Raw genomic sequence first — 13,840 nt, 5'->3', positions numbered from 1 at the left:
GTTAATCGATATTGCTATAAGTGTCTGTAGCTGGCTGCCAACTCTTTCCGTGTGTCTGAAATTGAGCCGCGTCCAGACCATTGACCATTCCATCTCCAACGCGGCCCTTTTCCATTTACTTGGGTCTTACTCATTTCAATTGTTGTTTACTTAGCTGTGGAAATCGAAAGTTTCTTCACACCTTCGGTTAGCAGATGCAGGGGGCATCTTATTTTGGAGCAACGTATCTGCTATGTGGGTTAAGATCAAAAACCAAACACTCGAAACATTGCTCCAAAGTATCTATTGCCTTGTGGCAACTCCATCGTCGACTCCAAACTGTTTGTTCTCTAATGGACGGCGCTTCACTTTCTATTGTCTGAGGCAAAGAGCATTTGACACACATATTTCCGCTTTCATTCTTCTGGAAGTCAGACTATGTGAACGCGCTTAAAGAAGTATGAGTGCCATTCTAAGGAAAGTATGGTCTGGGCATCGCAACAATGGAATTGAATGAGTTCATTGCAAATGAAAAATGTCTTGGGAACGAGTATTTAATAGAGCTTTTAGCTACTAATGTAATTAAAAAGGGAGTGGTAGAAGCTGTAATATAATGCGAAAGCAGTTTAAACGAAGTACCTATTGAATATCTGTGTTTTAATAGAAATGGCATTATATATCTGTTTGAATTTGATTGAATTTTAGTGAAATTTATTCCGGTAACTCACTAGAATAGCAATTACGGAAAATTCAATACACTGGCTGTTGAAATTTCAATCTGCATATAATGCACTCTTCAGTTCATTGAATTCAGCTTAATGCGTCCAGTAGCCAATCAAAATTTCGGTATCTCCAGTTTATTGGGAAGTGGCCTATTAATTTTCAATCGGAGTGCAGCAAACTTTCATCCACTACCCATTCAAGAATTTGAGCAAAATCAGAAACCCATTAAACGACTTACCGATTCGATTTCGTTGTGGCCCCCTTCCTGAGCGATGCCGCCGCTAATCTCAGCTCAAATGCAATGCAAAACTGATAAGCGCTGCTGGGGAAAATGCAGGCAGACGAGAGGAAATGTACATGGGGGAAAAACAAAAAGGAAAACAGCTAAAAATGTGCTTCCTGCTGCGCTGCTCAGGTTGCTGCTACTGGGGCTCTGCTCCTGGAATTCGATCGAACCTTCAACTCTCGAGCATTTGCCAAGCAATTTTCCAGCATTTTCCGCTGACTACTAAAGTCATTATATTGGCAGGCGAACGTCGGCACAGAGCGAGCTGCCATCTACACATCTATTTCCATCTATACATCTATATCTATCGGGATGGAGGAGCAGGACGACTTCTTGCTTTCTGGGCACTACGTTTTGTCGTTCAGTAGGTAAGTAATCTCATTATAATAATGGGAACAATTGATTTCTGTCTGCCAGCCAGCTTGTTGGGGCATGCGAAGCTCTTGCCAGCACAGGTTCCAAGGACGAGGACGAGGACGATGAGTCCTGCTCCTGCCAGTCAATAAGTTGGCAAAGGCGCATCCTGCCCCCACCACTCAATCATTGCAACCACATCGCGAGCAGCAGAGTGGTGCGGAGTGGTGCAGAGTGGAGTGGAGTGAATGGCTGTCTTCGGCGTACCTTCGATGATTCTTTAGTGTTGCCGCTGATGAAATTATAATCAGGGGAATATATAATTCCTTTCACCTGGCTGGCTTGCCAGACGGACGGCAAAACACAAACAGAGGCTTCAAAAGAGTTGCTAACTTGGCATTTGTCTAGCCAAATGTTGGCCATCTTCAATGGCGGGAATGCAAGTTGTTTAAAGATGGGACTATTGGTAATCTAAAAAAATTGTATATTTTAAGAATTCAAGCAGAAACAGCACAGCTATGAAATTACTTTTCCTGATTGAAGTTAATGGACAATAGAAAAAAATTACCAGAGAAAAAACATGTCAGCTCAAAATATTTTTACTTTGAAATAAACATTTTCGGTTTTGATTCTGAATGCTGAACTTAGATTTAAAATCAAAATGACTTAAAATCTAAAATTTTTCTATTGGATAATTTATAATATTATGAATATTTAAATTATCATAATATTAGTATATTTTAGGTAAGTTTATAAACATGGTTATATTTAAACATTTAAATGTTTAGTTTTACTATGCCGTTTTTCTCTGGGTTTATATATATATATATATTGTAACATTGCTCATCAATGTTACTGCCTGGCAGCTCCTGTGGGTCCTTCAACTTTCGATGATATGATAATTTGCTTTTGTTTCGCCTCCTCCCCCAAGAAAAGTAAAACTTTTCGCCAGCGGCTTTGATGTCGGTTCAATCTTGCTCCATCTTGTTTGGCAATTTCCATGCTCAAAAATGCCATTCAAATGCAAACCCCAAATCGACCGCATAATGTGCCACAATTAAATTACAATAAATCATACTCAAAGGCAACTCTGGCAACTCTTGAGCGTAATTAATCATTTCTCCTAGTTGTGTGTGTGTTGTGTTCGTCTCTTCAGTAATTCACTGTATTCGAGTCTCTATCGCCCAGCGACCCGCCCTTTTTCCATTTGGGGTTTTCTTTCCTCTGCGTATTTCTTTTTTTATGGTGCCCCACAGTAGTTCGATGCTAATTAATACTTCATTTACCATTAACATTCGTTTGTGCTCTTTGAACCAGAACTTGAATTCTGTGGTATCCGAAATGTGGTTTGGTGATTTGATTTCTATTACAGCTGCTGGAGTGCGTACTTTACTCAAGGGAAAGTCGAAAGAAAAAAATAGAGGAATGAACTTCAATGAAAAAATAATGAACTTTTTTAATTTTTAACTAATTCGAATTATTTTCTTGCGTTGGCTTGACTTAGCCTTTTGATTTCAATTTTCTAAGTTCGAGCACCAATACCTGAGTATTTAAATTACAGAAAAATAAAAATAACCTCTTATCGATCACATTCGTCTTTTAAAATTCTTTTTGATAATAAAATATGTTTGTATTTATTGTTTAAATTACCACCTAAAAGACTTGGTTCATTAACAAATATTCTGGTGGTTTTGAGAGTGCGCAAACATCATAAATTTTAAAGAAGCAACTAAAAAACAACGCAGTTTACCCGGGTTTGTCTGTCTTTTGTCTGTTCGAAAACGTCTTATAAGTTACCATCGGAGTAACCCTCGGAGTTCACCAGCCGACCGACCGACTCCCCTAACTCAATTCTGGTTCCAGCATCATTGTTTCTTTAAGTTTCATTCGTTTGTGTTTGCTCGCTTGTTTACTTCCCCCGATTTTTACAATACCGAAGGAGCGAAATAAAACGACTATTCTGCTGGCAGCGGGATTCGGCTCAACAGCCGCCGCGTCATTAAAATTTTATATTTCAATCAAAGTTCGGGGCTTGAAGTGTTTTGCCAGACGGGCGGGTAAGTTGCCAATTGTAGTGGTTCCGCGAGCTCGAAAGGGGTAGCAAATTGGGCAAACAAACGCCCGGCGCCTTCGGCCATCTTCAACTTGTTTTCCCGGAGTTGGGCGTCCGTGAAGGCGGCCAAAGTTGCACTGCGTAATCCGAGCTATCATAACTACACACAAGTTTGGTAATTATGCCGCAAAAACTGTAACAGAGACAACGGCACACGTGTACCGAGTTTTCCGAGAGACATCCGCTTCTGCAATGCCCTCCATTTGCCCATTTTCCCAGCTCCCGTCGAGTTAGAAAATTTGTTACGCTCGCAGCGAGGCGGGCGTAAGTAGTTTATAATTAAGAAATAACTGAATTAGCGTTGATAATGTCTATTATATAATGGCAAGACACACAAGCCAGCGGTAAGCTGAAGCCCTGCATCCGCCTTTCCCGCTCGCTAACGAACGGCACTTACTTTTCGAGCACAATTTCACAATTTAGCCCTTTTAATTTTTGTTAATTATAATAAATACGCATTCCAGTCCCCAAAGCGCTTGGCTGGCTGGTCCAAAAGGCTCGTTGTCATTGTGATCTGGCTAACTTGGGTTTATTGTGTTGCATATGTGCCAGACGAGAATGGTTGCTCATTAAAAGCGAGAACTTTGCAGTGAACGGAAACCGAAACCGTGATTAAAAAGATGAATTCCGTTTTTTTCCCAGGAGTAAACAGGAAAACTTAATTTAATTTTGTAAAAGGAACCCTATTCCTTTACAAAGTCGAATTGTTTGTGCAGCGCGCATACGCCATGTAAGCCAATGGCAAAACCAACATAAATAAGCTAGATATTAAAGGTTGCCAGTTCTGGACTTGAAAATACCCTAGATGTAGGTACAAATATTGGTATTCCTTTTTAAAGGAGTGCAAAAACTACAGCAGAGAGCACAAATAGCAAACAGCTAGCCATTCTGGAATTCTCGATGGGTTTAAAAATTAATACTCGGTCACGTGCCGTTGATTAATGAAATATACGACCAGAAGTGGTGGAACGGTACGAAAGATGAAAGGTAAATAAATGAAAATCCGAATGCGATGAGCGGAAACCCAAGTAAACACTTCCTTTCAGCAGCGACAGCGCAGTAGTAGCGAAATCAAGGCTCCAGGACAAACACTTTAAGAAACGCTTATGACACGCATACGCCGTGTGGTGCGAATTGAAAAGAAACTTGCGCATACAAATTGACAAATATTTGGAAAGGATTGCGAGGTGCAGAGGGGCAGAATGGAGGGGACACTGTGAGGCGGCAGCGACAATGACATTAAATGAGCCAGTGTATGGAGTGCGCGTAGCAAAAGTCAAACAAGAGATAAAAGCAAGGATTAGTACGTTAAAACGCAGACGACGACGGGGACGAAGCAGGGTAGCAGGGTAGCAGGGGGAGGAGCCACGAACAGGATCTGGGGATGAGTCCTGCAACGTTAAGTAGACAGATGAACATAAAACACGCTCGTGGCTGCGGTAATGTCTACGGCACTGTAGACGTCGCACAACCACCCACTGAACTCCACCCCCCAAACACCAACGCTTTTTCATCTTAGTGTGCGTGCGTCTTATCGTTAAGGCTGGCTCTAGTCCCCCTATGTGTGTGTGTGAGCCAGGATACCCGGAAAGCAAAGCAAAAAAAAAAATAAGGAAAACTCCTTGAAAAAGCATGTTGAAAGTAAATTGAAGCAGGAATTTCTGCAAGTGAACAAAGAACAGGGTGGAGCAGTGGCAAAAAGTTGCCAAGGAGCAGAACTTTGCCAACTGCTTACAAGTTAAAGGAACTTCCCACACAAACTATTTGGGGCAGCTTTAAGCTTCAAAGCGAGGAGCGGTACTAACTTTAAATAAAAACCAACTGTGATTGGGGACCGGGGAACTCAAGAACTTAGAATGCCGCCCTCGTTACCTGCTCACTTATTCATTTGACTGGGTAAATTTGTCTTCAGCAATTTGATGGCTTAATGAATGTCCGCCCCAGCAAATGGCTCAATCCAGAATGGCAACCAAAAAGCCAACCACTTCCCATTGCCCTCCCGCGACCATACACCCTGGCCATAATCCCCGCCTGGCCGGCTGACAGTGAGTGAATGAATGAATGAACGAATGACTGACTGACTGACTGCCTGCTCATCCGCTCCGTTGCTGATAAATTAACTTCATAATCGGCACAGTTATAAGCGCTGATGTTCGGCATTACTCTTCCATATTTTTGGGAGCACACCTGCCCGAGAAACCCCCAGAAAACAAAGCTTTGCCGAGGGTCAGCAACAAAAGCTACATTTCGGGGGTGGCGAACTGTACGCAACGTTAATGGCAACCCAACAGGCAACGGGAATAACTTTTCACCTTTCGCCCGGGGATGTTGGCCAACTTTGGGCTGCGAAAAATTGCTCACAAAATATAATTGAATGTGTTTAATTTCGCTTTTAATTTTTTGCCATTGTGTTTGTCTTGCCTTTCACCTTCCCCTTAATATAATGAGGCGAGTAATGAGCCCTTTGCCAAAAAATAACGTGGAACTGGGTACTTAAGTTAAATGAGACAGCCGGCTGATCCTTTGTCAACGCTGGTGAAAGCTTAATGGATGATAACCCTAATGTCACAACAGATCCTTGAGTGGGATAATTAACGGGATGGAAAAAAGATTAATAAATCGGAATTTTATTTCAGGCAATATATGGCGACTATGATTGTTATGCATTCTATTTAAAAAATCTTAATTGTATTATTTTGTTTTTAAGTAACATGACGCAGAGATGAAATTTAGCCAATTTAAATTTAAATTTGATACATCTCTCAAGGAAAAATTTACAACAAGAAGAAATAATACTTTTTAACATAATAATATTTTCCTATCTGAATATAATTTGGTTTTAGGTGGCGTCATCTGCCGGAAAATTTTCAATAATGCTATATGCTTATAAAATAATGGTCCGATTTAAAAAATGTTAGTATGAGTCTATAAGGCATATTAAAATATCCCCAATGACTTGAATCGTAGTAAATAAAAATCGAAAATATTTTCCTTAGAAAAACATTTCTGGGAAACGGCGCTGGGCGAAATTCGAGACTGTTCAAACGGCAATCCCCAAGAATCTAGTTATGGCAAATGCCGACGATTAAAATCTTGAATGTCAAGCGGAAAATTGTCAAACGAAACGATGGCGATGGTGATGACGATGTTGTTCCTGATGTTGGCGCTGGGACAAAGATAGCAAACAAATAAAAACGCATCTGATGCGAGGAGAACACACAGCCAAGGCAAGAAGAACTTGACAAACTGAAATCCGAAACACAAGGGAAACGAGGGAAACCGCGGCAAAGCAGCCGAAAATCAAAGTCCTTGGCTGCAACCTGCAATTATGCGACAGCAGCCAGGACAACTGCCTGCCGGATCCGTTTTGGGAAAGGGGAAATGGAATGGGAATGGGAATGGGCGAGGGAAAGGGTGCTCTTCATGAAATCCGAGGCAATATCAAAAAGCATCAGAGTGTTTTAGGGGCTGACTCCGGATGGCTCACACTCAAGGCCCTATGCAAAGGAAGTGCCTGGGGAGGAGTTGGTAGTGTCCCAGCTCTACCACAATACGGTACAGATACCTACAGGAATAATCGCACGAATAACTCTCGACGAGCGACACTCCAGTGGAGGGGGTGCAAGTAGGACGCCATCGAATCGAGAGGAAAAAAAAACCAACCGAATCCTTTGCAAACCGAATTCCGCACAACTCTACGGTTTCAATTATCAAAGCCGGGCGACGACGGTGACAAAGCGAAAAGGTCGCCTTTGTTTGCTGTTGTTGCCCGTATACCGAAATAAAGGCGATTAGCATTTCTAAGCCCTAGATTACCTGAAGTAGTTTATACAGCCCCGATGCCTCCGCCGCCATCGTCTTCGATAACAAGATTGCCCGGCTTTGTTTGCTTGTTTGTGACGATTTTGGCAGCGTTCGCAACCCTCCCGAAGATTTCATCTAACGCCTGACTGCACTTCCCTCGCAGCCATCCGTAATTCATGCCTCAGTTGCGTTCTGTTTGGAACCGCAAATTCCCAAGCTCGATTGATCCGAAGCCAACTCGCTGCCTGCCGAGGAATGTGCAGTTGTCCTTCCGGCAGGACCTCCACTTACATAACTCAGCGCAGCCCATTGCCCCTCAATGCATATATGCGGCTTGGTCGAAGCTAAATCTCGTCACTTATTCGATGATTTATTCAAACGAAAGTCCATAATTGCATTTCGTTTAATGTACTGTTCCGGTTTCTTTCGGTTAATGTGAAATTGAAGTGGATTATTTTATGTAGGGGAATCAAAACTATACAAGCGGCCTGTATATCTTTTAACGGACTTATCGTTTGATCGTGCAATTGATATTTCAGTTTCTCACGAAAAAAGTGGAAGGTTTATTGTACACATTGGTCATACAAACAAAACAAATGAATCTGTAAATCGCCCTGCCCATTGCATGCTGATTTTTTTTTGATATTTTTCAACTGATTAACTTTCAAGCAAATGTTTAAGTGTCAAATAATAAAATAATTCTTCTTAAGCTTTAACGAAGCTTGAAAGATATAAAATACTTATCTTGCGGAGATAAAGGCATCTTATTTTTTATGTTAGAAGAAGGAAATTAATTTAAAAAAAATCTCCTTTGAAGTTTTCCCTTTATCATTGCCAAATCAAGTACAGCGGCCGACATGAGTGATAGTCCCACCTCGAATTAGGCCCTTCTCCCTCGATTCGCTTTGGCTTAAGAAGTTGCCAAACTGCAGGCATAATTCTGTCGGTAATTTCACACGTCCACTCTCCCTGTGAATCTTCCTGGGTCCGCAGCCGTAAGCCAACTGGTGGCTACGTCCTAATTTACACGAGACTCCTCCTTCGATTCCTCCGACATCCGACAAGGAGGCTTTATTCGCAGGAAAAAATTAACGCAGACACAAATTATATCTGGCGCTGATTAATCACTTAACAAGCCTTGTACTCCGCGGATATTACCCACACACACACACACACACACACACACACACACACACACTCGAATTCGCACTCGATCCGGCCCACGTTCGGCTTGACCTCCGCCAGAAAAGTGGAGCAGGTTCAGCGGTGAGGGGGGAGCTAAATAAAATGCCACGTCAATTTCATGCAAAGGTGCGCAGTCGTAAATTCAACTGGACGCGTAAATCCTGCGCGCAAATGTTTCAAGTTCGCGCCGACGACGTGATCGCCCATTCAAATCACACAGGAAACAAATTTGTTCTGTTAAACAAAAATGAGGGTCGTGCACTATTGCGTTTTTATGATAACAATTTAAACAAAATTTATTATTTTATGTTACTACATAGCTGCTCTTATATTATTTTATTTATCAGGTATTATGGTATTTCGTTTTAATTTTGAGTGATAATTTTTACATTATAATGTGTAATATTTTAATAATAATATAATTTTTATGAAAACTATATGGTGTGTTTAAATTAAAATAAAACATCTTACATAATAAAATAAGGAAATCAGAAAGAGTTTTGTGGCTTACAAGTATTGCTTTCTTGCTCTCTGCACGACTTTTAGTTTTAAATTTTCTTTTATATATTTGTAACTAAATCTAATATGTAAGAAATTTTGTTTTGAGTGCAACTCGCTTCAGCTGAGCTCGGCTCATTTCGTACCGATCCAGTCCGGACCATTGCTGTCCAATTGTATTTATTTAGGGCCCGCTCAACTGCCTTTTGCCAGGCATTCTGGCTTGTCAGCTCGGCTGGCCGCGCTAAAATTTAAATTCATACACGATCGTTGGCCCCAAAAAGACTAATGAGCACAATTATGCATTATTGCAGCTCGTTGCATCGAAAATGAACTTTAACAAGCCTCGGCGAACACTTGATGCGCTCTGAGCCGGGCCAGGAGTTGAGTTGCGGGCACAAGAGGAGTCGTGTCTGGCAGTTCGAGTTGGGTAAGTCGCAGAAAACTAGTTTTTCGCGGTTGTCGGTTCGTGTTGTGTTTTTTGGAAAGCCTGGGATTGGCTTAGGTTGTTAGCACTGCTCGAACAGAGGGGCTCCTCTGCATTTTTCAAAGCTCAGAAGACTGCCGAAGTCGGAGGAAGTCCGCGATAAGGTCAGCAGACAAGGAGACAATTGCACATGACACTTGCCGGGGCACTAATCCGATTAAGAGCCAAGAATAATGCCTAAATTTGTGCTTCGGTGAGTACTTTGGGTAAATGGATTGGTATAAGCGACTTGAGGGAAAGGAAAGTTGCAGCCTAACGTTTCCACTCTAAGCTGCAAAATGTTTAACAACAGTTGTTTTATTATGTAATCAGTTATAACGAAAATATGATTATTGAAACTTAGATTTAGGGACGCAATTTAAAGATAAAGAAACATTTTTCGCAAAAATTAAAAAAAATATTTTACGACTTGTCATTCTTATAATTTTAAAATATTTTATTAAAACAAATTTGAAGCTAATTTAAGAAAATATGCATCAATAAGCAATTACACAATTATGATTTCTGAAATTTATAATAAAGTGGATCAGTAAAGCACCTTTTACAACATGTGTTTATTAAATGCATTCACCTTAACCGAATACACAATTGTTTGGAATTTGGAGGTAATCAAGGAGCTAATGGGCACATCGAATGTGTAATTGTTGTTTTACTATTTTGGTATTTGTTGCAAATTGAACTCCTAATTGGCAAAATCTGCCCTTTGATTAAAGCTTATGATGACTCAAATTATCCGCACTGTTGCGGTTGAGTCATGACTCTTGTCGAATTGTCATTCAACCCAGCGATTTCCCTCCTTCGCCCACTTCAGTGTTCAACTCCGGCCAGTTGCCAAAACTGTAGCAGTCAAAACAGATCGCCGGGATTGGCAACACACTACACACAACAGGCAACATGGCCTGCGTCTGGGCTGACAAATAAGGCTGTGAGGCGGCCAGGAAATTCGCTTTTTTGCTTTTTCGCTTTTTCCTGGTCGCCTCTTGCGTGCGCATAAAATTCAAATCAATGACAAGACGTCGAGAACGACGACGACAACGACGACAACTTCGCCGGACACATTTGCGTTTCATTGCCAAAACGCCAATTTGGCCAAAAGAGACGAGGAAGAGGAGTAAGTTTGCCAGCGGAATGCTGTTGCGGTGCTGTCCTGGCTTTTTATGGCTTATAGATATTGTCTCAAGATGTCTGCGGCGGATAATCTTGTTATCGCGTCTCGTTGCATTTAATTGAGGCAACTCCAAGCTCCAAACTCCAAACGAAAACGAAGAAAACTGCCGAAGCCAAAGTTTTTCGAGTTTGCTTCCCAGCGAGAATAAAAAAGAATTAATTGGTATATCAAAGCATTTGAATTTTAATGTGTTTTGCGTGGTCAGCGGTTCGAGTTGGCTGGTCCCCTCATTTTTTTTTTGTTTTTATTATTTTGCCTAGTACGGCCCGCCCCCTTCGAGGAAAGAGGCGTGGCCCTCATTTCCATTCAATTGCACTTGAGCGTCCGTTCCATTTCCGCCTTTTCCATTTAATTTGTTTTCCTTTTCATCCCGCGCTCCTTGGGAAAAGGGACAGGTTGGCAGAGGGAAGAACGCAGCTGCCGTTGACATTTGGCATATCCATTCGAACCGAATTCTAAGCATATCAAAATGTTATTCAATACTTTTGCCCTGCATTCCTTGAATGCTTTGTAGTAGTAGGCTCCCTCCTTGGCCGTATTCTAATTTACCTCCGCAAAGGAACCCCGGGCACAGGCAGAAAAAATGTCGCATAAAATTACAAAAGACAAAAGGTCGATTGTCCGTCTGAAACGCTTTAATAGAAATCTACGCCCGTATTTTCGCTTAACAGAATTTGCAGCCATTTGGGCCTGTTCTTTGGCTCGGATACACGCTTTTTGCACTTCGCTCTATTTTCGGGCCGGGTTTCTTTTGTCTAGCTCTTTGTGATTCCATTTGCCAGTGCCCCATCGAGATACCCCGAGCAGTTCCATATGCAGATTGAATTACACCGCAGGCCGCCATCGTCTCTCTAATTGTCAGTTCAAAATGGGAAATGAACCAGTTAGAATAATTTGCAGTTGTTCTGGATTAATGCTCTCAGGGGCGGAACATCGGCGGTTGGGGGGATCCACGCCCCCGGCTAGAAATATCATTCTTTCCAGATGGGCGGGGTCTTGGTCTTGTTCAACCTCGATTGGGGTTGTTTAGGCCTGGTATATAGGAAGTTAAGCTCGAGAGAGAGACGAGTATATCAATAGAGCTAAGCTACAGCCATCCCTTTTCAGCCCAAAGTACCTTAGTGTCTGCAAAGGGACTGGAAAAACTACTCAGCCCACTCTAAATACAAAACGGAATTATCCAATTGCCCGGGGCCATCAACAGCTAAACGATCTTTTATTACTTAAAATTTCTGCTGCAGCCATGTCGTCGCTGCAATCTCGTTTCAAGAGCCCCGCCAAAAAGCCACCAAAACTTAATAATATTAAAAGAATCTGCAAATGACGCGCAAATGTTTCAACACTCTCGGCATCAGCTCCGAACCACCATCTCCTGCTGCAAACCGCCGCAATGCCAAAGCAAGAAAAATGTAATAATAATAAAAAAGAAAATTATTGCACTTCACATTCACAGTCATCGGACAGTGCCATCTTTTGCCCAGGGCCATTCCATCCCATCCTCTCCTGCGCTTCGCATTGCGCAACAGCCAGCCCAAGAAGACCCGTCGATCGTGGATGAGGCTTCAGGTTCCTGGTTCCAGCTTCGAGGACTGAGGATCGAGGATCGACAGCCGGCTGGTCCGCCACTCGTTCTAACAAGAAGGTGATATAAGTGGTTCGATTGCCGCAGCCATGGCACACTGGACAAGACCTTTAATTTTCAGTTCCTGCCCATTAGTTGCAGTATTTGTATAGTTTTCAAGTTCAATTCTGTAACAAAAATTAAAGAAATCTTCGTTGTAAACATTCTCAACTTTGGTTGAGACATAATAACATTTTAAGATTTAAGAACTAAGCTCGATGCAGTTTGAAAGGCAAACCAAAAAACACAAGCAGCGACAAAGTTTAAGTCTCTGTTTAAGCTTAGCCTCTGTCCAAAAACATATACAAAAATTTAATTAAAGTTAAACTTAAGTTTAATTTGAGTCTGGACTCTAAACTCTTTTAGGTGACCAAAATGTATACGAAATATTTTGGATAAGGTTTATATGAACATTTCATATTGTAATATAAACCAAGAAATAACAGATAGCACATAGATTTGTCGTTTCTGACTACTTTATATTAACTCGTAACTTCGCTTTGCTCTAAGGTCTTTACTTTTAATAAATATCCAAACAAATTTAAAATAGTTTTTGACGGTCCAGAGTTACAATTTAAGATTCTTAAAGAATCAACAAAAAACGCTAGAATATTAGAAAAACAATTAAAAACAGCAGAATTTAACGATCCTTTGAACCTTATAAATGTATAAATATATTTTAGATTTTGACAGATCTTTTCTATGGGGACTAGTGGTATAGTTATCTGATTTTTGAAACCTGTCTTCCACATTTAAATGAGGATGAATTTAAGGTATATTCAAAACCATCCTATAACCATTAGCTCCACTGTGCCAGTGCCTCGGATCTCGGCGCATAGTCGGCGGCGGCGGCGCGTTAGCGCTAATAAGCAATTGCCAAATTACATTCGCGTGAGTAATCTCGCGCCCCGATGCCATCCAACGGGCTAAGGCGGTTAAGGCGGCTAAGACGGTTAAGACGGCTGCAGCTGGTGGGCGGAGCCTGGTGGGCACCGCGAGCGCAGATACTTAAGTGATGCCCCGTCCGCCGGAGTCCGCTGTCCGCCGTCCGCCGTCCGCAGTCCGCTGCACGTCGTCCATGGCCATCCGCAGGGGCATGCCAGTCACTCACTCACTCTCCGGCCCGCTCACTCACTCAGTTAGTCAGTCAGGCAGTCAGTCAGTTGGCCCGGTCACTCATTCATGCCTTCCTTTGTGCACAGAAAAAAAAATAGTTAATATAATTTATATTTAATTGTTAAGTTTATTGTTTTATTACTTTAGACAGTTTTTTACGCTACAAGGGGGCAATATATATATAAGGGAATATCTCTAAACTAAAAATTGAAGGTGTCCCAAACAATTAAATCAGTATTGAAATTTAATGGCTGAATTTATAATTTTATTACTTTAGATAACATGGGAAAGGTTTTATTATTTTTTAAACATACACCATGTTAAGCATTTACCGTAAAACTTCTTTAACTCAAAGTTTATAATAACATCGTTTTTTTGGATATGGTAAGTATAATTTAATTTAAGGACGTTCGACAGTACTCTAATTGTTGAAGTATACAATTTTATTAAATTATTATAAGCATTGATGTGCACAATTATGTCAATAACATAAGCTCCATGTATTT

Source organism: Drosophila elegans, unplaced genomic scaffold, assembly GCF_018152505.1.
Source record: "Drosophila elegans isolate 14027-0461.03 unplaced genomic scaffold, ASM1815250v1 contig_183, whole genome shotgun sequence".
In the NCBI taxonomy this organism is placed as follows: Eukaryota; Metazoa; Arthropoda; class Insecta; order Diptera; family Drosophilidae; genus Drosophila; species Drosophila elegans.
This window is presented reverse-complemented; position numbering follows the sequence as displayed.